The sequence below is a fragment of the Phocoena sinus genome, chromosome 1, assembly GCF_008692025.1.
Source record: "Phocoena sinus isolate mPhoSin1 chromosome 1, mPhoSin1.pri, whole genome shotgun sequence".
NCBI lineage: Eukaryota > Metazoa > Chordata > Mammalia > Artiodactyla > Phocoenidae > Phocoena > Phocoena sinus.
The window spans coordinates 180,354,650-180,379,806 of NC_045763.1; the positions used below are offsets into that span (position 1 = coordinate 180,354,650).

The 25,157-nt window shown below is 35.5% G+C and overlaps 1 protein-coding gene across 2 annotated transcripts in view; it reads right to left on the bottom strand.

Moving 5' to 3' along the window:
- The window catches only part of KCNT2 (potassium sodium-activated channel subfamily T member 2), a 373,439-nt gene that overhangs the window by 266,127 nt on the left and 82,155 nt on the right, over positions 1-25,157 (bottom strand). The gene's annotated exons all lie outside the window — the stretch shown is intronic.

Genomic DNA, 25,157 nt, shown 5'->3' on the forward strand with positions numbered 1-25,157 from the left:
ATTGTATACTTTGAGTGAATCCCCACCACAGAAAAGGAGAATTGAGTAAAATGCTAATTTTTTATTTTTGAGAGAAGCAGTTACTTTCCAATTTTAAAGATATAGTCAGTTCAAATATCATATGTAGTTGATTTGATTATTTGTATCAGTGGATATGATGAGTGGTATGGGTGATTCCAAACAGCACTAATGCAAAAGTCTTTCATATGTGTTTTTGGAATAATTTTTCATGAGTGTTTTCCTAATTCTTTTCTCTGTCATCAAAATCAACTGCATGCTTAAAAAATTCAGGTTGAACTAACCACTCCAGATCTACTGTGTCTGAAACTTAAGGGACTGGGCCTGAAAATCTATTTCTACCAAGTCTTCACTTTATCTTGAGACTATTTGGGACACCATGTATGGAACACTTTACCTTTTTATTTATCTAGCTCATAATAAAATATATATGGATCAACAAAGGAGTGGTAGTGCAAGTGGCATGTTAAAGTCACCATAGAGAAGTTACAAACCAGACAAATCAGTTAAGGGACTGAATATTCTACATTTAATCTACTATAAACTGATACCAACACTCTAAAACATAATAGCGTTCTAATAAATGCATTTGCTTTCTCCCTAAATTCTAGCAAACTTGTCTTATGTGATAGGGCTTAAATAATATTTTCAAAATACTGAGTGAAAAGAAACATTGTGTTCAGTGCATGGTAACTTGTGAATAATCATCATCTGAAATTTTCTTAGTTAAATAGTCTCAAACATATTTATTATGGGTTAGGATTCTAAGCAAATTAAGAAAACATTTTAATGCTTACACAAACAACAAAGACATAATTTCATTTTTCCTTATGTGACAAAATTTTGATAAGGTAATCTATATAAATGAGGTAGTTTTTTATTTGTTTTTTGTTTTGCAGGAGTACACAAAAGAGATAAAACTGGAGAAAAAATAATTGACATGTACTACAGAAATATTACTCCTAAATTCTAAGCTGCATGTTCAAGAAGATCTATGAATATTTTAAAAGCAATATCTCTTAGGCCATAAAAACAAAAGGGCTTTTGTTATCAATTGCAAAACAAGTTTTATCTGTTATACCTTCCAGAAGACTTGAATTGCTCTTTTTCTCTTATTCCTAAAGAAAATATCCTCACCCATAAACATTTTTTCTCTTCTTTGCATAATTTTGTCATTTACTGTCCTCTTTTTTACTTTATATGTAAAATCACAAAAATCAACACATAAATCATGATTCTCTTTACTTGTTAATTTCTTTAGCAAGAAGCCATGAAAAAACAATATCTTCTAGCAGAACACCTCTATATGCATGCCAGTGTGCATGCACACACCACTTCACATATATGCAAACCTTCACACTCACATGCTACAAAAGTACATGTACACACATGCAGTCCCACAACTCCACTAGTATCTTGGAAAGCCATGATTGGCTCTATTTCCCTTGTTTATCAAATGAAAAGGACTTTATTTTAAATAAAGCAACTGTAACACTGATATCAAGCTAAATTAGTTCATATTTGCTATGGATACAAAAGCAAGTTTGAGAGGACATATGGCTAATACACAAGTAATAAAGCAAAGGCCATGCAGATTTGCTTCCTAGAATTATCCAATTTATAAAAATATGAGTCCATTCTTCAGTTAATATCAGAGTGCAGTACTGGGTATATAATAGAAGTGCATTTTTCAACTAAAATGAGATCATCTAAAGCCTGAAGCAAAAAATGAGGGATCTGGAAAGTATTTCATTGGATGACAAGTTTAAGGAACTGGAAATGTTTAACCTAAATATGAAGAATATGCACTAACAAAATGGCTGTCTTTAAATACTGAAGTGACCATCAGTATTAAAATGAGATGATTCAGGGCTTCCCTGGTGGCGCAGTGGTTGAGAGTCCGCCTGCCGATGCAGAGGACACGGGTTCGCGCCCCGGTCCGGGACGATCCCACATGCCGCGGAGCGGCTGGGCCCGTGAGCCATGGCCGCTGGGCCTGCGCGTCCGGAGCCTGTGCTCCGCAGCGGGAGAGGCAACAACAGTGAGAGGCCCGCGTACCGCAAAAAAATAAATAAATAAAAATAAAAAATAAAATAAAACGAGATGATTCATAATATGATGCTCTATTGTATAGGATTAATTATAGAAAAATATGAGATTATGAATGATATTACCCGATTTTGAAATGGCTATCATTATAAAGTGGAGAGCTCGCCAATCCATATAAATGTGCCAAAGACTAGATAAGAGCTTGCAAGTGACTGGATTTTTTTCCTGAGGTAAAAACAATTTTGCACGGTGTGAGGTCTCTCATTAAATGACTTCGAAATTCCATTTTAAGTATAATATCGTGCGAAGTAAAACTCTTTCTTTTCTAAATTAATTTATGTTATTTTATTTTATATTTTTGGCTGTGTTGGATCTTTGTTGCTGCATGCTGGCTTTCTCTACTTGCGGCGAGCAGGGGCTAATCTTCATTGTGGTGCATGGGCTTCTCATTGTGGCGGCTCCTCTTGTTGCGGAGCACGGGTTCTAGGCGCGTGGGCTCAGTAGTCGTGGCACATGGGCTCAGCAGTTGTGACTTACGGGCTCTAGAGCATAGGTTCGGTAGTTGTGGCGCACGGGCTTAGTTGCCCCACTGCATGTGGGATCTTCCCGGACTAGGGCTCGAACCCTTGTCCCCTGTATTGGCAGGCGGATTCTTAACCACTGGGCCACCAGGGAAGCCCAAAACTCTTAGCGATCTCTCCAAGTCAATATCACTGAGGACCATGGATGATATTAAAGCATAAATTTATACAAATGCTTTTCAAAGCTAAAATGAAAAAAAAACAAACAAAATGCTTTTTGACCCATGTCTTCTAACAGGTACAAAAAAATGTCCTTTGGGTTTACGATTTATAATATGGAATGGATTTTTCTTTTATTTGATCCAACAGCAACTCTTTGGGAATCAACGACACTTAGTGTACTGTACACTTTCAGGAACTCTCCAGCACCATAAAGTTCTCTAGTACTCAGAGATTTAGGACAGAGTTTACTTTTTATCTTTCCCAATTTTTTTCAAGATTTTAGTTGATTTTCAATATCCTCCTAGTATTTCCCTTTCCAGATTTAAATGTGCTTTTCCTTCCTTCCTTCCTCTCTTCTGATCTTCCTCTTTCCTTCTTCTCTTCCTTCCTTCCTTCCTTCCTCTTTTATGGCCTGCCTCCTCCCATCTAACTTTATCTGAACTTACCTCCATCCAGAAGGTCATTTTAGTGGACTCAAACTATATGGTTTTGAACAATACACCAGGGCAAATCTGCCCTCATCAATCCTTAAAATGTGATTTTTCCACGTTTATACTCAAAATAAAATTAAGATCATTTTGTCACATTTATCCTAATATAATAGTGGAAATGGGTGTATTTAATAAAAAATAAAGTGGAGTTGCAATCCTTATTAGGCCATATCTGTTCTTACTGACATATGTTACCATTGGTTAATAACATTATTTTTATGTTGGTCAACAATGTTTTATTTGGGCAGATCCTATTATATTGTTTGCTATTCTAAAAGTGTTTTGTTCCAACCTTTAACTTTTGTTTTTGATACTGTAACTGACTACCATGTTGAACTCTCTCATAGGTAGTGATATTTTTCAGGTTTATTTTCTGAGTTTTCTAGGCAGACAATCATGTCATCTGGAAATCTCCAATATTTGTATTCCCATTTTATTGTTCTTGTCTTATTACGTTGACTAGAACTTTTTGATGAAAAAAAAATAATCAAATAACCATGGTGTGCATTCTTAGAAGGCTTTAGTGCTATAGCAGTAATTATATTGTTGACCATGAGATTGCAATAAATACTTATGTTTTACTAAAACTCATAACAGGAATGAATGAATGCTGATGTTAAAAAAAACCCGTCTTGAATCTATTAGTTGATGGTACATTTTTGTTTTTCTCTTGATTTATTGATTTGGTAAATTATTTTAATAGTTTTTCTATTAGGCAATTATTTTTTTCAGTTGTGGAATAAGTTGTTTTTGTAATAGTGAACTATTCATGTAATTTACTGCTGGATTCATTTTCCTATATTTTAGGAGCTTTTCTTCTATGCTCATAACTAAGATTGATGTGCTATTACCTTTAGATTATTCTAATATCTTCAAATACAGACTGAAAAACTCTCCAGATATTTTATTCTCTGGAACAATTTTAAGTATATAGAGATTTTTTTGTATAACCATCATCAATTTGTCTTAATATCAACTGCCTTAATACTGATTTAAATGTTTTATTTTTTTCCCATTTTCCATTGCTCTGGTTACTTGAATTTAGCATAAAAATTATGCAGGATCTTGTTAAAAGGCAATTTCCTTGTTTCAGTCTTAAAATTCTTGTTTACTTTCTTTAAAATACCAAAAATAATTCTGACCCAGGTTGTCAGCGCACCATTCTTTCAGAAACACTTTTTTTTTTTGCTCTAATAATGCCTTGGACTCTGTTTAGGATGCCAAAGTTTTGCAGATATTCTCTTTTGAAAATTATGCTACATACAGATCATTACCAAAGGAAAATTCTTCCTCTGTGTCCACTTCGTGCTTTTCCCTTCCTGCCTTCCTCTGATGCTGTGATATTGGTCATGGAGTCCAGGTACCAGTTTTTCTATTACTACACTCATTCAAACAAGGCAATATCTACCTGGACTTTCTGGTCTAACTGTTGTTCTTCCCTTCCAATCATTCTCTATGATGGTGACAGTAGCGCTTCTTAGTCATATGAAGTAAATCCATTAGATTGTAAGCTCCATGAGGGTGGGGACCATATTGTTCATGTTTATGTCTTAAGTATCTCTTAAGTTAAGGTCTCTTAAGGGACCTATTCCTGTTCAATGCCTGAATGAAGGTCCCCAGTTCTTTCTTTGGTACAAATCTTAAGGACTCTGAGTCGATAGTGTAGTGGAATAGATAAAGTCATCTTCCTTTCCTTAGGTTATAACTATTTTGAGGATGCAAAACTTGGGTTTGTGGTGAGCTGAATCCTCGTAAGCTCTTATTCCAACTTGGTCTACCTTGTGATTAATGATCATTCCCTGCAGCGTTTTTTTTTTTTTTTCAGTTTTATTAATTTGGATGTGTTTGTTTATTTGCACCATCTCCCCATGATTTAATGAACATTTAGAAAAAAATCCACTACTGTTGATTGATTTAATTTTTACAGTGTTGCTATGACTTGGGTAAGGCCACCATCAACTTTATTTTATAGAGAAAAAACTTCAATTCAAATAATTTTAGCGACTTGCCCAAATTTATAGCTAGTACTGAGACAGAATTGGGACACTGGTCCTTCTGTTACTACTTCTTGCTTCCTGACTCCTCATCAAGTTAGTTCTTCATTATTAGGAGAGTTCTAGGTCACCTGCAAAGTCTTACAAAAGAGGACTGCAAACACCAAACCCACACAGGGGCACTGAGAAGTGTTTGTTTAATACTGCCCTTTGATTATTGACTCTAAACCAGGTTCCTGTCCATTTCCAAATATTCACCCTTAACTTCAGGTAACTAAATTATTTAACAGAGCTACCATTCAAGTGGAACCTTGTAAAACAATAAATTAAAAAATAAGCCTACCATTAATTTCTCATTTAAAAAAATTAGTTTCACCAGTTCATGCTCAAGTGCTTCCAAAGGCCTTCTACCTGGCTTCCAATCTTTACTACATGCACAAAAAATAACCTCACTTTAAATACTTTGGAGTCCTTCCTAAAGCATCTCCCAACATCTTTTTGCCCGTCTTATTCTTTTCATAATTATGCAAGCCTAACTTTCCCACCTCTTTTAGTTGGTAACATCTTATAAGGAGGCAGAGATTAATTCTGGAGACTTTCAATAGCATTCTCTGCATCTTAAAAATAAAATTTTAAATAATGTCATTTTCAGAAAGGGAAACCAGCTATTATTATATGCATATGTATATATATACATATATATATACATATATGTGTTTAAATAGATATATGTTTATATATAGTACATGTACATATATATATGTTTAAATAGATATATATTTTTATGTAGTGATGATAGATAAATAGATAGATAGATAGATGTAATGGTAATGAGGAAAGAACCTGGGGTGCTAATCACTCATCAATTTTCTTTCATTCTGGATAATGCTGATACCCCTCAATAATAGCATTTATGCTTTTGTCACTCCCTGGTAATCACAGCTTGCTGGTAGCTGGAAATACACAGATTTGTGGTTTCCATGGGAAAACAATTTACAAGTCCACCCAGGAGTACTTTTTTATTCAAGTCTCTCTTCAGTTTGAAAACTCATGTCCTCATGTCAATGTTCATTTTCAGGACCTACTCTCTGTACTTCCCCATTTTTCTAAAAATAATTAAATTTAAGCAATCCCAATTTAACTTAAACCTATGCACAGGAAGCAAAACATAAAGAAAGCTAGAATAAGTATTTAGCTTTATTTAGGTATAAAGATACACTTTTTTCACCCTTAAATTGCAAAAAGATTTTGCTTCTTCATACCTTGGCCCAACTGCATGGTGGCGGGCAGGTCTGGATCAAGTAGGTATATATACATACTCATACAGGGTATAAAGATATATATATACACAAATATATGAACATGCATAAATGTAAACATACGTTCGTAAAGTATAAAGCTGTTAGCCACAGGAAGGTAGAAAAACTTACATAATAACGACTACAGGTAGCATGGCCTCACCACAAGCCTAACGGCCTCCCAATCAAAACTCATAACAACTACAACATGTAAATCCTCTTTGCTTTTTCTGTATGCATATAAGATAAGAAGAGGATAGAAGATACCATGTAACTTCTAACTCAGATTGGACTCTTGCACCAGTCATTTTAAAGCCTTGAAGGAAAAATATAACAATGCTCCCACAGCCCAGGATTGCTAGGAATGGGCGGCATGATTAAATAGCAAAGCCCAGTTTGGGAAGAAATGTGTGTGTTTTGGGGGAGGAAGCTATTGGGTCTCAAATAGGGCATGATCAACAGATGCTAGTTGTTAATATGAAACTGGAAATTACACAAAGACTTCCATATGCAATGAAAGAAGCACCTTTTAGTTTTATTGAATTCTTTGCACCAATGTCATAAGATTTTAAATCAGTTCTGCAAGCCCTCTCCCATTCTGTACCTCAAAAGTCATAGATGAGTAATAGGCACAGCTCACTGGGGACACACATTTCTTTAGGATTTATTTTATTACTTAATATTCTTACTTAAGTAACATATATGATTTTAATAGATAAATCATACTGGGTTGAATACAGTTAAAGACATGGCCCCACAGTTTGGAGAAAGAGGGGGAAACAGTCACAAATAGAATTTCACTTAATAAATATTACAATAAATCTAATGGGTTTTCTAGAGAAACTGAATTTTTCTCCATAATAGTTTGTTGATATGTTCATTTATTTGTTTATTTTGTAGTGAAGTATAAAGCTAAGAGGGATAAGAGCACAGACTTTGGAATCAGATGATATGCATCTGATTATCAGATTTCCTAACATTTATTCTCTGTAAAATGTGGATATTATTTCCATTAACAGGTTATGAAAATTAAAGAAGATACTTTCTACGTGAGACAAACAACTGGACAATGGCAAATAACTGTTTTCTGGTATGTTGGTAGCTTAAAAATATTCCTAGAATAAACACTTATAAAGGGAAAAACAAAAACTGTGGATCACTGATGCCAATTTGATGTAGTTGATTCCTCCAAGATATTTGCTTAGGAAAAATGAGGATACAAGGCAATAAATAACTTCACTGTTTACTCCAGAAAACTCCTACAGATCAATTTATTGGAGACAACAGTCCATTTACCTAGGCAAACACATCACTTATTTATAAGACATTAAGACTTGCATTGTCTTTTTACTTATTACTCATTAAGAGTTCAAAACCTTCACTTTGCTGTGTCCGCCAATGCTATGTGACTTATCCTTTTTCACCATGAAAGATCCCTCTTACACCACTTGAGCCCTTATTCCAAAGCCTAATAAATATCTCACTTCTAACATCATCTTCTGAAGCATTGCCAATGCTTACTCACTAACTTCAGGGAGTTTAAATAAACTTAGTTTTGCTTCATTTACAAGCATCTGGTGACATGTCAATTATTTAAACAATAGTATAAAAGAAATTATCCTACATCTGCTGATTTATAACGTAATTATTTTTACTCAATCATAGAAGATGCAGACCTAGATTGTCATTTTTAACACTGCATGGTATTCTTCTATATATTCCTCTATGTTAACAATGCACCATTTTTTCACAATTCTCTTACATACATAAATGGATTTTTAGGTTTTGTTGGTTTATTATGAAAAAATAAGAAAAAATCATGCACTTTTCTAATAAATAATAAGTATATTGTCTATATTTTTACTAAATAACATAAAATCTAAATGTCAAATCAATTTAAACCTATGTATATGACAAACAACATAGCAGTAATCTAAAAATCTGGTTATCATCTTATTTTAACAGTCAAATAAGTTTCTCTCAGAGTACTTTCCCAATACTTTTTTCCCAAACTGTCCAAGAAGGTAGAAAATGATACAGTTAAAATGTGAAACTGTTATACTACAGAAACATTTGCTGTCAGTTTTGTCAGGAAAATTATCCAAAAGTTGGAAGTAAGCAAAAGAGATTACTAGATGTTCTTTTAATAAAATGCTGACTTTGTATTTTCTGTGCATTTTTACCACCGTGGAGGAACAGACCTTAGTAAGCAAAGTTGTGTCAAGTAGACATGCAATGAATCTCCACCCAACAAAAGAGAAAGCTCCAAAGGTTAATACACATGGACCTGTAGGACTTCTGGAGGTGGGGCTGCTAACCCAACCACCTTATTTTGACATTGCCTGGAAATACCTAGCTTCTTCAATACTCTACCAGTTTTAAATCAGTACTGTTTCCCTCCTTAATCAATGAGTTGAATATAAGTTTTGACAAGTTTTCATTTCGTATTTGGATGAGGGACATGATCTTTTAACCTTTTGAAAATTGTACTCTAACAGTTCCTCCTCTAATAAGGGCTTCTTATTAATTACCAGCATAATTTAAGTTGTCCCAAATGCTTTGGAAAACAATTTGGTATTTATATTATAAAATAAACCAAAGGTTCTATAAAATTCCAATCAAAATCACATAGGCAATGTTGTGGAACTTGATAAGCTCATTCTATAGAGGGTGAAAGATTAAACTAAATAAGACATTTGTGAAGAAGAATAAAGAGTAGATATTTTCCCTACCTGATATCAAGACTTATGATCCTACAGTAATTAAAAGATTATAAGTATGGCACAGAGAAAGAAAAATTGATTCATGGAATAAAACAGTCAAGAAATTGACTCATGCATATATTGCATACTATTATGTAACAAAAAGAGTATGACAGGTCAATAGTAAAAAGAAGAACTTTCAATAAATTGATTTTTTAAACAGTTATCCAAATAGGAAAAAAAAGTGAAATTGGACCCCTATCTCACACCATATGGATTAAATCACCTTTACATAGATTAAGGAAACTTTTAAACTCTTATTAAAAAATAATGGTGAGGGCTCCCCTGGTGGTGCGGTGGTTGAGAGTCCGCCTGCCGATGCAGGGGACACAGGTTCGTGCCCCCGTCTGGGAAGATCCCACATGCCGCAGAGCGGCTGGGCCCATGAGCCATGGCCGCTGAGCCTGCGCTCCGCAATGGGAGAGGCCACAACAGTGAGAGGCCCGTGTACTGCAAAAAAAAAAAAAAAAAAAAAAAAAAAAAGTAGAAGAAATGGCAGGTACAAAGGGAAAAAAAATGTGAGAAAAAGTATAGTACACTTATGGAATTAAAAGAAGTTAAAATGGCTAGAGCACAGGAAGTGTACCAGGTAATAGCAATATGGGAAAGCAGAGAGGTAGAGAAGAAGCCAGATAATTAAAAGAACTTGAATAGAAGCCAAGAAAGGTGTTAATAAACAGTGACAGTACCATGGAGGAGCTACTTATTGAAAATACCCAAGCACTCCACTGAACATACAGATGTATTACCTCATTTAATTCTCAAGACATACCCTTAATGGTACTATTACTATTTCCATTTTACAGATTAGGAGACAGAGGCATTTGCCCAAAATCACACAAATCCTACATGGTGGACCTAGCATTCACAACCAGGCAGACTAACTCCCATACGCCTAAGCCTGATGATATATGAGCTTTAACCAAGAAAGAAAAATCGTGGTATATAAATCAAATTTACTTTTCTTTTTGCTATTTTTTACTGAGATAAAGGATGGATTTTAAGGACAGAAGGGAATGAATGAGCTAAGGATACCCAGGAGGAGTAAACTGTGATGAGAACTTTTAAGATCTACTATCTTAGCAACTTTTTTTAAGATCTACTACCTTAGCAACTTTCAAATATGCTATACAGTATTTTAAACTACAGTCACCATGTTGTACATTACATGCCCAGGACATTTATTTCATAGCTGGAGGTCTGTACTTTGACCATCTCCACCCCAAATTTACTTTTTATTTTTTAAGTTATTGTATTTTTTTTCTGATTACAAAATATAGTAAAACGAATTATAAAATATACAACCATAGCTGATAGACATTTTTGGAATTTATTGGATTAAATTTTATTTACACAAGAAATACTGCCTAACAATTTCACCTTCAACTATTTTAGTTTAGTAAATAAATATTATCCCTAAGACTGTACCATGATTAAGTACCATATAACTGAATTTGGTAGACATGGAATTTTGGCACCCAGCCCGCTCTCCTTCAATGATAGCTGGATAATTGCTAGCTCTAAGCTGCTACAGGCTCTGCCTCGGTTGCAATGAGCCAGCCTACCTGAGATCACACCTTTCACAATCCAAACTCTTATCAAGGTCTGCTTCCAGAGAATCCGATAAGAGACACTGGCAATTACTTTAGATAGATTGTCTATGAGTTTAACGGCAACTCAACTTGATCAAAAAGCAAGCAACTGATTGTGATTACATTGGCAACGTACAGATAACAGCAAACTGCTTTATCACAAGAAAAGACTTCAAAGTAACTCAGGATTTTGCTTCTGACAATATGGTAAAACATATTCCATAAACTCTTCCCAAATGAAATACCTTGAGAAGTTAAATAAATTATTAAACGCACACGCACACACACACCACACCACTTTTTTAACGTGTATATCTTAGTTAGTAGGAAAGTAAGGGAAATCCTTAGAAGCCAGAAAAGACAAGAAATTAAGAAACCAGAGATATAAGTTAGCATTAAATCTGCTGTTCACCCTGGTGCTTTCTGCCAATTTTTGATGATATGGAGTTTCTATTTTGACAGACAGGAGACCTGGCAAAGAAATCTCCCACAGAAATCCCCTAGAAAGAACCAGGGTTATTGAAAAGGCAATGTACATCATCAGTGCATGAACTAAGGAAAATCTCTTATAGCAGAAGAGGATGTGAATGCACTTGGCCGTCTTGGCTATGCATTGATCCGTAATGAAAGAAATAAAGAGACACTGAGACTTGCTGTATTCATTTTCTAGAGCTGCCATTACAAAATACCTGGGTGACTTAAACAACAGAAATTTATTTTCTCATAGTTCTGGAGGCTGGAAGTCTAAGATCAAGGTGCCAGCAGGTTGATTTCTCCTGAGGCCTTTCTCCTTGGCTGGCAGAGGGCACCTTCTGACTGTGTCCTCACGGGATCCTCCCTCTGAGTTCAAGCATCCGTGCTGCCTCTGTGTGAGCAAATTTCCCCTTTTTACAAGGACACCAGTCAGGTTGGATTAGGGCCCATCCTGATGGCCTCATTTTAACTTAATTACCCTTTAAAGGCCCTGTCTCCAAATACAGTCACGTTCTGAAGTACTGAGGATTAGGGCTTCAACATAACGAATGTTGTAGGGCACAATTCAGCCCATAACACTTACAAACAATAAACCTGAAATCATTGGCTTCAATTCCTCACCTCTTCTTCTTTCTTAAGCCTATTCCACTTCTCCACCAAATCTGCAATCATCAAGGTCACCAGTGACCTCTACGTGGCACGATGCAGAAATCAGGTCATCTAACCTATTCTATCAGCATTGGGCATAGTCGATCACTTCCTCATCCTTGAATCCCTTTCTTCACTCTATTCTCTTGGTTTTCTTCCACCTTACAGTTTACTCCTCCTGGGTATCCTTGGCTCATTCATTCCCTTCTGTCCTTAAAATCCATCCTTTTGCAGCTATACTCAAAGAGTAATGAATCTCTATGCCCAAGTTTGCCAAATTTATATATCCCGCCCACTCCTCTCTCCTAAACTCATACATTCAAATTCAACTGCCTACTCAACTTTTCTACCGGGATCTCTAGTGGATGTCTCCAACTTGGCATAACCAAGACCTAAATTTCTGATTTTTTCCCCTGGAATCTTCTCCCAATCTGAGCTGATGTTAAATCCATGCTTCTGGTGGTACACACAAAAGTCATGTAGTTATACCCAAATCCTCTTTTCACTTGAGCATACATTAATATTATTCTCCAGAGTTCTTTGAGCAGTACAAATCTTTTAGCAGAATAAGAAAGAAGAAACTTTTTTAAAAAACGCTTATAATCAACATGTTTGGTCAACACCAGCTTGCAAGAATGACCTAAAGATATTTAAACCTGCCTGCAGGTTAAAATTGATTTTCAAGGCAAGGTATGGAAAAACAAAGTGAAACAAAACTTCAAGTGATAAATATAAATATAGAACCCAAATGGAAACTTCATCCATGTATCAATCTAGAAAAATACGTGCAAAATATTTCACATCACTGAAAGAACTGTGATGTGCAAAGTCTTCTATCCTGAGCCATGACCTTTAATTAGATACCACTGCAAAAACTGCCAGATTAGATACCTAGGGATGTATAGTGACACAGAGGGAAGTATTGGAAAGGAAATAACCACCCACTTTCTTCTTCCCATCACCTTATTGTGTCTGAGAAAGGAGATACTCTGATCTACCTGCTAATTTTCCCTATGCTATCCCCTCGCTCCCCCCAATTAATTCCAATTCTATCATCCAGAGTTCTATAAAAATTCAGGATTGGTTTGAGGATAAAATTTGTCATCGCACAGTTTCTTAAAGCCTCATTAAATCGCAAGCTCCACTAGAGCGATACTTATCAGGTTTTGCTTATAACTGTTTGCCCAGGGCCTAGAATAGAGTGGATGTTCACTAATATATATGGAGTGAAAAATTATTTGGCAGTAGTTGCTGCTGACACCACGTTAGCATCCAAAGTTGACAACTATCAGCATGCAGTGGCTGGCAATCTGTGGCTACTGCCATCTGGCATCTATGCTGGGCAACAAGAACTCCCAAGTTACCTTGCTTCAAAAGGAAGAACACATTTGTCAGTTTGCAAATGCATGCTTCTGATTTGCTGTGGATAATATGGATACTCTAGCATGCCATAGTCCCTCTTTACTTTCTCAACCAGACTTAATTATCCTACGAGTTACTGGGCTTTTAAGTTTGTGGGTCCACTACTTTTCAATAAAAAATATTCAGCTGGATCTTAAGAAAAATGAACAGCTCAAACTAATTAAGCTTTCTTTTGCCTTCCTTCTCCACCTTGCTCTGCTTCCTTCAGGTCTCATTTCAGATGCCACCCCAACCTCCTTCCTCACCAAAGTCTTTAAGTGACACACATGTATTTTTGCTTAGCGCACTCGATTCCTTTGACCATAGTGCTTATTATAATGTATCAGAAGGATCTTTTGAAAGGTGTCTATCCATCAAATAAACCTTACAGAGCACAAACCTAGTTCTATGGCATAGAACACAGAAATGTAAAAGAAGGAAAAAGTTAACTTTTAAACAATATTTACATAATTAGAAATTTGGTCCATTTACATTTTGAAAATGTATACCCTCCTTGAGCAAAGCAGAAACCGCTTAGCTTAGTGCTTTGCAAGAATAAAGAGCAAAAATAGACTGAAATAGACAGGAAGCTACCAAGTACCAGATGGAATGCATCATTAATAACATCGAACTATAAGCCTCATCAAGAGTTGATTTGAGGGCATGTTTCTTGCTGTGTGTCCCTCCAAAGCTGCTAGTAATGGCTTTGCTTGGCTCTAAAATTGTGAGCGCAGGAACTATGTCTATTTTGCTCATTTTGATTGTGTTCTCAGAAGCTAACACAGTGCCAGGTACACATAATAGGTACTCAATATATTTGCTGAGAGTTGAATGAATTTTGCTATAGAAGTTTGCTTTTTGCTCACTATTATTTACATTCTTATCTGCCAAATCATATTGTCAATTTAAAATCTCTTCTGAAGATGTTTCTAATTTTCCATCATCCTTCCTTTACACATTCTGATGTGGAGGCATATTTGAAATTTCCACCCAGTATTTCCTTCAACCTTCACTCCTCAATATTTTCTTCCCTGTGGGAGAAGTACTATTGAAAATACATATATTTTTCTTTCTGATACTTTCAGAATAACTATTGCACTTCACAAAAATTACTGATAAAATGTGGCTAAAAATGTGTACCATGTGAACATTGACATATATTTACTTAAATATTTAAATAAGTACATGTACAGTATTTGAATAGTAATTTACATATTTAACTAAGCAGTGGCATCTCTATATTTATATAAAAATATAAGATAGTTGATTTCCATTTATTCATTTCTGTTGGATATTTTTCTTTTACATATTAATAAATCATTAAATTCCAAAAGTATCACTTTGGTAATTCTGCCAAAACATGGCTTTTAGAATCGTGAAACTATTTGCCCCTGAAATGAAACATGTAAGATATCTCTCAGATCAAATAAGTCTGAATTACAATCATCAGTTTTTAAGAGGGAAACAAAAATGAATAGAGCTCATCTCAAAGAACAAATGAAACAAAGCCACAATAGATGACAGAATCCATCCCAGATGGATGGATTGAACCTCTTGTCAGAACCCAAGTCTCTGGTTCAGGGAAATTGAAAAATATGTTTTAAAGTACTAAAAAAAAAAAAAAATTGGGGAAAATTCTGGGTCCTGGCTCACCATCATTGACAATATTCATGGAAAGGAACTATGAGGATGGTTGTACAGCATTTGTAGCATTTTTTAGATGAAAGCAATTTTACTAGCAACCACAGCTATGGGTATAACTACAGCATGACCCTTTCAAGGATCCTGAGGTTTGTCACCAGAACTCAGAAAGCTGCCACCTCACATTCTAATCCCTATTAAGAAGGCTTCCAACTCTAAATATCAATACAAGGCTTTTAGTTTTCTGTTAAAAGATAGTCATTCTACACTATAAAATAGATGATAAGCTCAAGAATACTAATACCATGCAAACTTGCTTACCACTCTAGTATTTATGAAAATATGAATATTTCATTTTTCATTTATAAAGTTGAGCAAGCCCTGGCTCGCCATTAGCAAGGAAGGTGTTCCTTAGAATTAGAAAAAAGTTGAAGTGAAATTAAAGCCTGATTATAGATATATCTTGTGAAAATAACTGAGATTCAATTGTAATGGAATTTTTCTTCTTAATGATGGAATCATATTTTCCCTCATTTAAAGAAAAAATGGAAATGCCAAGAATATGTGTAGCTTTATCTAACAACCAAAGAATATAAAGATCTCTATAATTATATTTAACAATATGTTTATGCAGAAAGAATCTCTACTTGGCAATTCCATTTCAAACTAGCTTTCACTTTCTCCATGCATATCTGACAATTCTACCCTTTTTTTTCTTATTAAACTTGTTTGTAAATGTACTTGGTATTAATTCATGTTAACAAAAGTTAAAATTAAAGTGAAAAACTTAATTTTGTTGTCCAAAAATGTTATAGGTCTCTTATATACAAATGCTGAAAGATACTACATATGCAAAAAGTATTATTAATAGAGATGCCAGCAGTTTCTGATGAAGAACAGATTTACATATACCAAAACAATGTTATAATTTATACGAAGAGTCAGTAAAATCTGCAGTAATGAAGTTACTAAATCTTACATATTTATGCTTTGACTAAAAAAACTTGCAGATGCCTGAATTGACTATATTATTTGATATGTGTTATATCACTTAAGACTTCAGTTTGCAATTGAGGAAACAAACCTATTCAAACTATCTTAAATTAAAAACGAATTTAAACTCATTCATAATTGAAAAGTGCCAGCCTGGGATTGACTGACGGAATGGCTTGAAGCAGGAGCTCATCAATTTCACTGACTTTATTTTTCTCCATCTCCCAGGCTTCATTTCCCTTACTTTATCCTGAAACGGATTTTCCTTTATGGTAATTAGATCTCTACAACTGCTTCAGAAATTGCATCTGTTCATGTGAAGTGCAGAGAAAAAGAAGCAAGTCTTTACCAGAATCTCATTGACCACAGGGTGTCAATGGATCTGATTGTGCCATATATCCATCCCTAAATTAAACACTGAGTTCAGGGGATGAATTTCTCTGATTGGCTTAGCCTTGGCCATATTCTTCGGTCTCAAATCTGGAGCTTAATTAGGGGGGGGGTGGAGGGAGGAAGGCACTAAAGCCCATGGACTGAGATGGAGGAATAGGTGGTTTTCCAGAGAGAAATCAAGAATCAAGATCAAAAATGAGCAACTGGGGCTTCCCTGATGGTGCAGTGGTTGAGAGTCCGCCTGCCGATGCAGGGGACACGGGTTCGTGCCCCGGTCTGGGAGGATCCCACACGCCGCGGAGCGGCTGGGCCCGTGGGCCATGGCCGCTGAGCCTGCGCGTCCGGAGCCTGTGCTCTGCAACGGGAGAGGCCACAACAGTGAGAGGCCCGCATACCGCAAAAAAGAGCAACTGGATGCCAGTGGCAATACGATGTATGATATGATGCAAATTATACGATGTAAAACAATACAGTTCACATTAAAATCACACATAATCAGATTTATTTTCAGTGCTAAGCAGGATCTTCATGTTCCTATATCTTAAATATAGTTATCATAAATAATATTGAAAAATGACATTAGAAGTGCATTAGGGCATTTCTACCTTGATTTAATATTTGGGGTGTCAGCTTATTACGGCAGTTCCTAGCTATCAAAATTTCATTTTGCATACATCTCTAGCTACAAGTAGATAGGAAAATCAAATTAGATATAATTTTGTGTTAAACTGTCCCCTAGCTTAGAGAAAATTAAGTTAAATAAAATGCCAGGTTTCAACTTTTATAAATACAGGGAGTGTTTTGTTATATAATCTTCAGTTTTTACATCTATTTTATATTGTTATGACTGGAGTAGAGAAAGCAAAGGAAGGTGATCATGGAAAGGTGTCAAGGTTTCATAAGCCACATTAAGGAGTTTGAAATTGGACTTTAAAGGTAACGGGGAGCCATTTAGATAGAGAATTATTTGTTATGTCTGTGGTTTTTGATAGTTCTGATCAGTATAGACATTGCATTTAAAGGGTCATGGTTAAATATGAGGAAACCCCAGTAGTCCAGGAAAAAGGTGATGTTAAGTAAATTTAAAAACAAACACTTATTTAGGGCTAGGAATAAGACAATTTGGTGATTTGTTGTATATCAAGGTCCCTGTGGAGAAAAGAAGTCAAATTTGACTCCCAGATTTCTATCTCGAGCATCTGATTAGATGTGGGTGTCATTTAACAGGAAAGCAAATATCAGAAAAGAGATATTTCAGTGATTTTTAGTTGTTGGAGAATAACTAGTGAAGAGATAGAAAATGACAAAATCAACATTCTCAGTAGTTTCACGGTCATTTGTGGATTTTCACAAAGCAGCAAAAAATGTGAGTCTTTAGGGCGAGTTTTCAGCTGAGGTTGAACAAGATGCTCTAACTTCTTTTATATATATATTTTAATATATTTTATATATATATATATATAAAACTTCTCATACTTTGAACAAGTGCCTTTTCTATGGTCTATTTAGTGTCATGTTTTTTGCATTTTGTGTGCTTTTTGTTGGTGATTTCGCTGTTCAAAATAACCCTCAAGCCACAATGCTGAAGTACTGTCTGGGTTCCTAGATGCCAGGCTGGGATGTACCTTATGGAGAAAATATGCTTGTTAGGTAAGCTTCATTCAGGAATAAGTTAGTGTTATTGGCTGTGAGTTCAATGTTCCTTCAGAAAAAGGAAGTTCACTGATCTGTATGTGAGCCTGCTCTGGAAAATGTCTAATTGAGATCTATAGTGTATGATGAAGCTATGGAAAAGTTGGAAAACTGGCTAAATGTGTGGATTCATGAGATGTGAACAACGAGATGTTCACACATGCGTACCTGTATACAAATTATATATACAGTTAACCCTTAAACAATGCAGGGGTTAGAGATCAGTCAAAAATTCACTGGTAACTTTATAGTCGGCCCTCTGTATCCTTGAACTTAACCAACCACAGACCACGTACTACTGTAATTTTTACCATTTAAAAAAATCCACATACAAGTGGACCCACGCAGTTCAATCCTGTGTTGTTCAAGGGTCAACTGTATATATATTATATAAACATAGATATAATATGAAGTTATCACTTGTACTAATCCTTGATCAGGACCTACCTTGTAGTTATACTTGGATAGTATAATGTATACTTGTCTGTTCTTTAAATGTTACCAACACAAAGGCACTAACAGCCTTATACATTTTTATATTCCCCACAGTGTGTTGGTTCTACAGTATACCCCTCAAAATTTCCTGTTGAAGAAACAAAGGGTTTTTTGAAATGGCAAATTATCTTTTATTAATTTTAATGGGAATGGAAAAGGTAGACCTCAGAGCATTTATGAGCCATTTATTAGCTTCAGTAATTTGTCTTTTGTTATCAAAGTATAAGGTTTTACTACCACAAAGGCTGAAAGTACACACATAGAAATCTATCACACGAAAATAAAGTTGGTTAAAATTAACTGAAATGTGTTCCGAATTATTCACACATAATGACACTTTACTAGCAAAACAGGGTGACCTAAAATCAATGGTATTAATAATCTAACAAATTTCCCCAAAATGAGGCCATTATCTTTACAGTTTCAAGTACTTTAAAAGCTGCTTGAATTTCTTTCACAGGGAAGAATATTAATAGGAAACCATTATTCCGCTTATAAATCAGCATGTGTCCTTTGAAAGTAGCATATATTTCTAGCATATGAAGGATATATGCTTAATAATGCAGAATCTTTCATTTAAATAAAAAAATAAAGTTGCAATTTTAAAAGTTTCCATTACTTTAAATAACTGAATGTGAAACAAAGTTCCTGATGCACATGAAGGAAATTTGAAAAGTTTCCATTACTTTAAATAATTGAATGTGAAACAAAGTTCCTGATGCACATGAAGGAACATAATTCATATAAAGAAATACACGAAGCTTCAAGTTGAATTCATTTCTCACTGTAATCTGCAGATTACAGTGAAAAGATCCAATCTGTAGGTCAAGAAACTATGAAAAGATCCAATCTGTAGGTCAAGAAACTATTCAAGAAACCTGTTTTTACACTTATGCATCTTCAACAATTACATAGCTCAAGCACTTTGTCCTAAGTATGTGCAAGGCAGGTTGAAAAATACGGGTAAAAGGAAACAGAAGGAAAAAACAATCCCGAATGACTAATAAGAGGAAAAAATTTTCATCACCAATAAAAATTTTCATCTCCAAAATGTACTTGTATTAGATTAGTCATAAATACCATCTTAATATATGTCTGCTATATGCTAAGAATGTATTTTTTATTAATTTTTATTGTTGTGTACAACTAATGTACAACATTAAGCTAGTTCAGGTGTACTACATAATGATTTGACATTTGCATACATTATGAAATGATCACCAGGGTAGGTATAGGAACCATCTTTCACCGCACAATGTTATTACAATATATGACCATATTCCTTATGCTATATATTATATCCCTGTGACTTACTTATTATAAAACTGGAGGTTTGTACCTTCTAACCCCTTCACCTATTTTGCCCACCACTCTCTATTCTGGCACCCACTGGTTTCTTCTCTGCATCTATGAGTCTGTTCTCACTTTGTTTTGCTTATTTCTTTTGGTTTTTAGATTCCACATATAAGTGAGTTTGTGTGTTGTCTTTCACTGTCTGACTTATCTCACTCAGCATAATACCCTAGTCACGAAAAGATTTCTCCTTTTTTATGGCTGAGTTACATTTTATTGTGTGTGTATATATATATATATGTATATATATACATATATATATACATATATATATATATATATATACACACACATACATACTATATATCACCTCTTCTTTATCCATTCATCTATCAATGGACACTTAGGTTGCTTCCATATCTTGCCCATTGTGAATAATGCTGCAATGAACATTAGAGTGTATACATCTTTTTGAATTAGTTTTTTATTTTCTTCAGGTAAACACCCAGAATTGAAAGTGCTGGATCATAGGGCATTTCTATTTTTAATTTTTTGAGGACTCCATACTTCTTTCCATAGTGGCTTCACAAATTTACATGCTCACCAATAGTACACTAGTGTTCCCTTTTCTCCACATTTTCATCAACATTTGTTATTGGTAGTCTTTTTGACGATAGCCATTCTGTCAGATGTGAGGTGGTATCTCATTGTGGTTTTGATTTGTATTTCCCCGATTAGTGATGTTGAGCATCTTTTCAGTTACCTGTTGGCCATTTGTAAGTCTTCTTTGAAAAAATGTCTATTTAGGTCTTCTGCCCAGGTTATTTGCATTTTTGTATGTGTTCTTTGTATATTTTAGATATTAACCCCTTTATTGGATATATGGTTTGCAAATATCTTCTATTCAGCAGGCAGCCTTTCTGTCTTGTTGATAGTTTCCTTCCCTGTCCCAAAGCTTTTCAGTTTGATGTAGTCTCATTTGTTTATTTTTGTTTCCTTTGCCTGAGGAGACAGATTCAAAAAAATATGCCTAAGACTGAGGTCAGAGTGCACCGCCTGTGTTTTCTTCTAGAAGCTTTATGATTTCAAGTCTTACATTTAAGTCTTTAATCGGTTTTGAATTAATTTTTTTATAGTGTGAGAAAGTATTGTGTTGGCCAAAAAGTTTGTTCGGGTTTTCTGTAACATCTTATGGAAAACCCAAACAAACTTTTTGGCCAACCCAATAGTTCAGCTTAATTCTTCACTGTAGCTGTCTAGTTTTCTCAACACCATTTACTGAACAGGCTCTCTTTTTCTCATTGTATATTCTTGCCTCCTTTGTTATGGGTCAATTGAACACATAAGTGTGGTTTTATTTCTGGGCTCTCCACTCTGTTCCACAGATTTATGTGTCTGTTTTTGTGACAGCACCACACTACTTTGATTATTGTAGCTTTGTAGTACAGTTTAAAATCAGGGAGTGTGATACCTCCAGCTTTGTTCTTTTCTCTCAAGATCGCTTTGGATATTCAGGGTCTTGTGTGTTTCTATACAAACTTTAGAATTATTTGTTCAAGTTCTGTGAAAAACACCATTGGTATTTTGATAGGGAATGCACTGAATATGTCTTGGGTAGTATAGTCATATTAACAATACTAATTCTTCCAATCCATGAGTATGTATATCCGTTTTTATTGTCTTCAATGTCTTTCAACAGCATCTCACAGTTTTCCAAGTACAGATGTTTTACCTCCTTGGTTAGATTTAGTTCTAGGCATTTTATTCTTTCTGGTGCAATTGTAGATGGGATTTTCTTAATTTTTTTCTGATAGGTTGTCATTAGCATATGGAAACTCAACAGATTTCTGTATACTAACTTTGTATCCTGCAAATTTACTGAATTCATCAATGAGCTCTAATAATTTTGCATGGAGTCTTTAGCTCTTTAGGAATTTCTACATATAGAATCAAGTCATCTGCAAAGACAGTTTTACTTCTTCCGTTCCAATTTGGATTCCTTTTATTTCTTTTTTTCTTGACTGATTGCTGTGGTTAGGACTTCTAAAACTATATTGAGTAAAAGTGGTGAGAGTGGGCATCCATGTCTTGTTCCTGATCTCAGAGAAAATGCTTTCAGCTTTTCACCATTAAGTATGATGTTAGCTGTGGGTTTGTCATATATGGCCCTTATTATGTTGAAGCCTATTCTCTCTGTACCCTCTATACTTTGTTGAGAATTTTTATCATAAATAGACATTGAATGTTATCAAAAGCTTTTCTTCATCTATTAAGATGATCATATAATTTTTATACTTCAGTTTGTTAGTGTAGTGTATTAGGTTGATTAACTTGCAGATATTGAAACATTCTTACATCATGAGAGGAAATCTCACGTGGTGAGAGTTTATGATACTTTTAATGTATTGTTGAATTTGGTTTGCTAATATTGTTTGAGGATTTTTGCATCTATGTCTATCAGAGGCATTGGGCTATAATTTTCTCTTTTTGTGGTGTCTTTTCTGGTTTTGGTATCAGGGTGGAGTTGACCTTGTACAATGAGCTTGGAAGCCCTCTTTCCACTTCAATTTTTTGGAACAGTTTGAGAAGGATAGGTGTTAACTCTTGTTTAAATGTTTGGTAGAATTCACCTGTGAAGCCGTCTGGTCCTGGACTTATGTTTGTTGGGAGTTTTTAAATTACTGACTCAATTCCATTCCTGGTAATATCTGTTCAAATTTTCTATCTGTTCATGACTCAGTTTTGGAAGATTGTATGTTTCTAGGAATTTATCCATTTCTTCTAAATTGTCCATTTTATTAGTATATAATTGTTCATAGTAATTTCTTAGGATCCTCTGTATTTCTGTGGTGTCAGTCAGAACTTGCCTTCTTTCATTTATGATTTTATAGATTTGGACCATGTCTCCTTTTTTCTTGATGAGTCTGGCTAAAAGTTTATCAAGTTTATCTCTTCAAAGACTAAGTTTTCTACTTTTTTTTTTAACTCTCTATTTCATTTACTTCTGCTCTGATCTTTATTCTGCCTTTCTACTACTGGGTTTAGTTTGTTCTTCTATTTCCAGTTTGTTTAAGGTTGGATTATTTATTTGAGATTTTTCTTGTTTCCTGAGGTAGGCTTGTATCACTATAAACTTCCCTCTTAGAACTGCTTTTGCTTCATGCCATAGATTTTGAACCAGTGTATTTCTGTTTCTGTTTGTCTCCAGGTATTTTTAAAATTTCCTCTTTGATTTCTTCGGTGAAACACAGGTTGTTTAGTAGCATATTGCTGACCCTCTATGTGTTTGTATTTTTTGCAGTTTTTCTAGTAGTTGATTTCTAGTCTTAGACTATTGTGGTTGCCAAATATATTTGATATGATTTCAATCTTAATAATTTTATCAATACTTGTTTTGTGTCCCAGTATGTGATCTATCCTGGAGAATGTTCCATGTGTACTTGAAAAGAGTGTGTATTCTACTGCTTTTGGATAGAATGTTCTATAAAAACCTATTAAGTCCAACTGGTCTAACATGTCATTTACTGCCAGTGTTTCCTTATTAATTCTGTCTGGATAATCTGTCCATTGATGTAAGTAGGGTGTTAAAGTTCCCTACTATTATTGTGTCACTGTAAATTTCTCCCTTCATGTTTGGTCCCAGAGGTCTCGTAAATTATCCTCATTTTTTAAAATTCTATTTTCTTTTTTCTGTTCAGCATAGGTGATTTCCATTACTCTTTCAATTCTCTGATCCATTCCTCTGTATCATCTAATCTACCATTGATCCCCTCTAATGTATTTTTTATTTCAATTGTTTATTTTTCAGCTCTGTTTAGCTATTCTTTATATTCTCTAACTCTTTGTTAAAATTCTCACTGTGCTCATCTATTCTTCTGCAGAGTTCATTGAGCACCTTTATGATCATTACTTTAAATTCTTTATTGGATAGATTGCTTTCCTCCACCTCATTTAGTTATTTTTCTGAAGTTTAATTTTGTCCCCTCATTTGGAACATATTCCTCTATCTCTTTGTTTTGCCAAATTATCTGGATTTATTTCTATGCATTAGGTAGGTTGGTTACATTTCCTGATCTTGGAGAAATGGCCTTATGTAGGAGATGTCCTATGAGGCCCAGCAACACTCTCCCATCTGGTCACCAGAGCTGTATGATCTAGGGGTGCCCCCTATGTGGACTGTGTGGGCCCACCCATTGCAGCAGGTCCAACTTCTCTGGGTGCACTGTAGGCAGGGCTGGCCCCTGGCCTGGTTGGCTGCCAGGTTCTGCCCTTTACTGTGGTCACAGGCCAGCTGGTGGGCGGGACCAGTTCCTAGTGCAGCTGGCTGTGGGGCCCAGGAGATCTTGGGGCTGTGTTGGCCCATTATTTGGTGTGGCCAGGTCTGAGGGCAGCTGGCTATGGGGGTCAGGGACACCCTGGCTGGTGCTGGCCCACCGATGAGCAGGGTTGGGTCCTGGTCACTGGCTGTAGGGCCCAGGTTGAGCCTGGGGCTGGTGCTGACCTGCTGGTGAGGGGGTAAGCCCCCAGCACTAATAAGATAGAGGGAGAATTCCCAAAATGGTGCTTGCCAGCCCCAGTGTCCTTGTGGTAGGATGAGCTCCACAAAATGGCTGCTGCCAGTATCTACATCCCCAAGGGGAGTTCAAGTTGCTTCCTGCATCTCTGGGAGGACTGCCAAGATGAGCAAGCGGTCTGACCCAGGCTTCTTTCAAATACTGCCTGTGCACTGAAACTCTGAGCATGTGAGATTTTGTGCATGCAAAGAGCAAAGTCTGTTTCCTACAGCCCTCTGGCTCTCCCATAGGTAAGCCCTGCTGGCCTCAAAGCCAGACATTCTGGGGACTTGTCTCCTAAGTGCAGGATTTCCAGGCTGGAGAGCCCAATGTGAGGCTCAGATCCCTTGCTCCTTGAACCTCTGCAATTGTGATTATCCCCTCACTCATGGGTTGCCTACTGTGGGGTGTGGGTGTTAACTATAGCACGTCTCATTATGGTTGGTTCCTTCTTTATAACTTTAATTGTGGAAAATGTTTTCTGCTCGTCTTCAGGTCTTTCTCATCAATATTTGTGCTATAAATACTTGTAATTTTGGTGTGTCTCTGGGAGGGGGTGAGCTCAGGGTCTTCCTGCTCCACCATTTTAGCCACACACTTGGCATTTTTTTTCTAATATTACAAAAT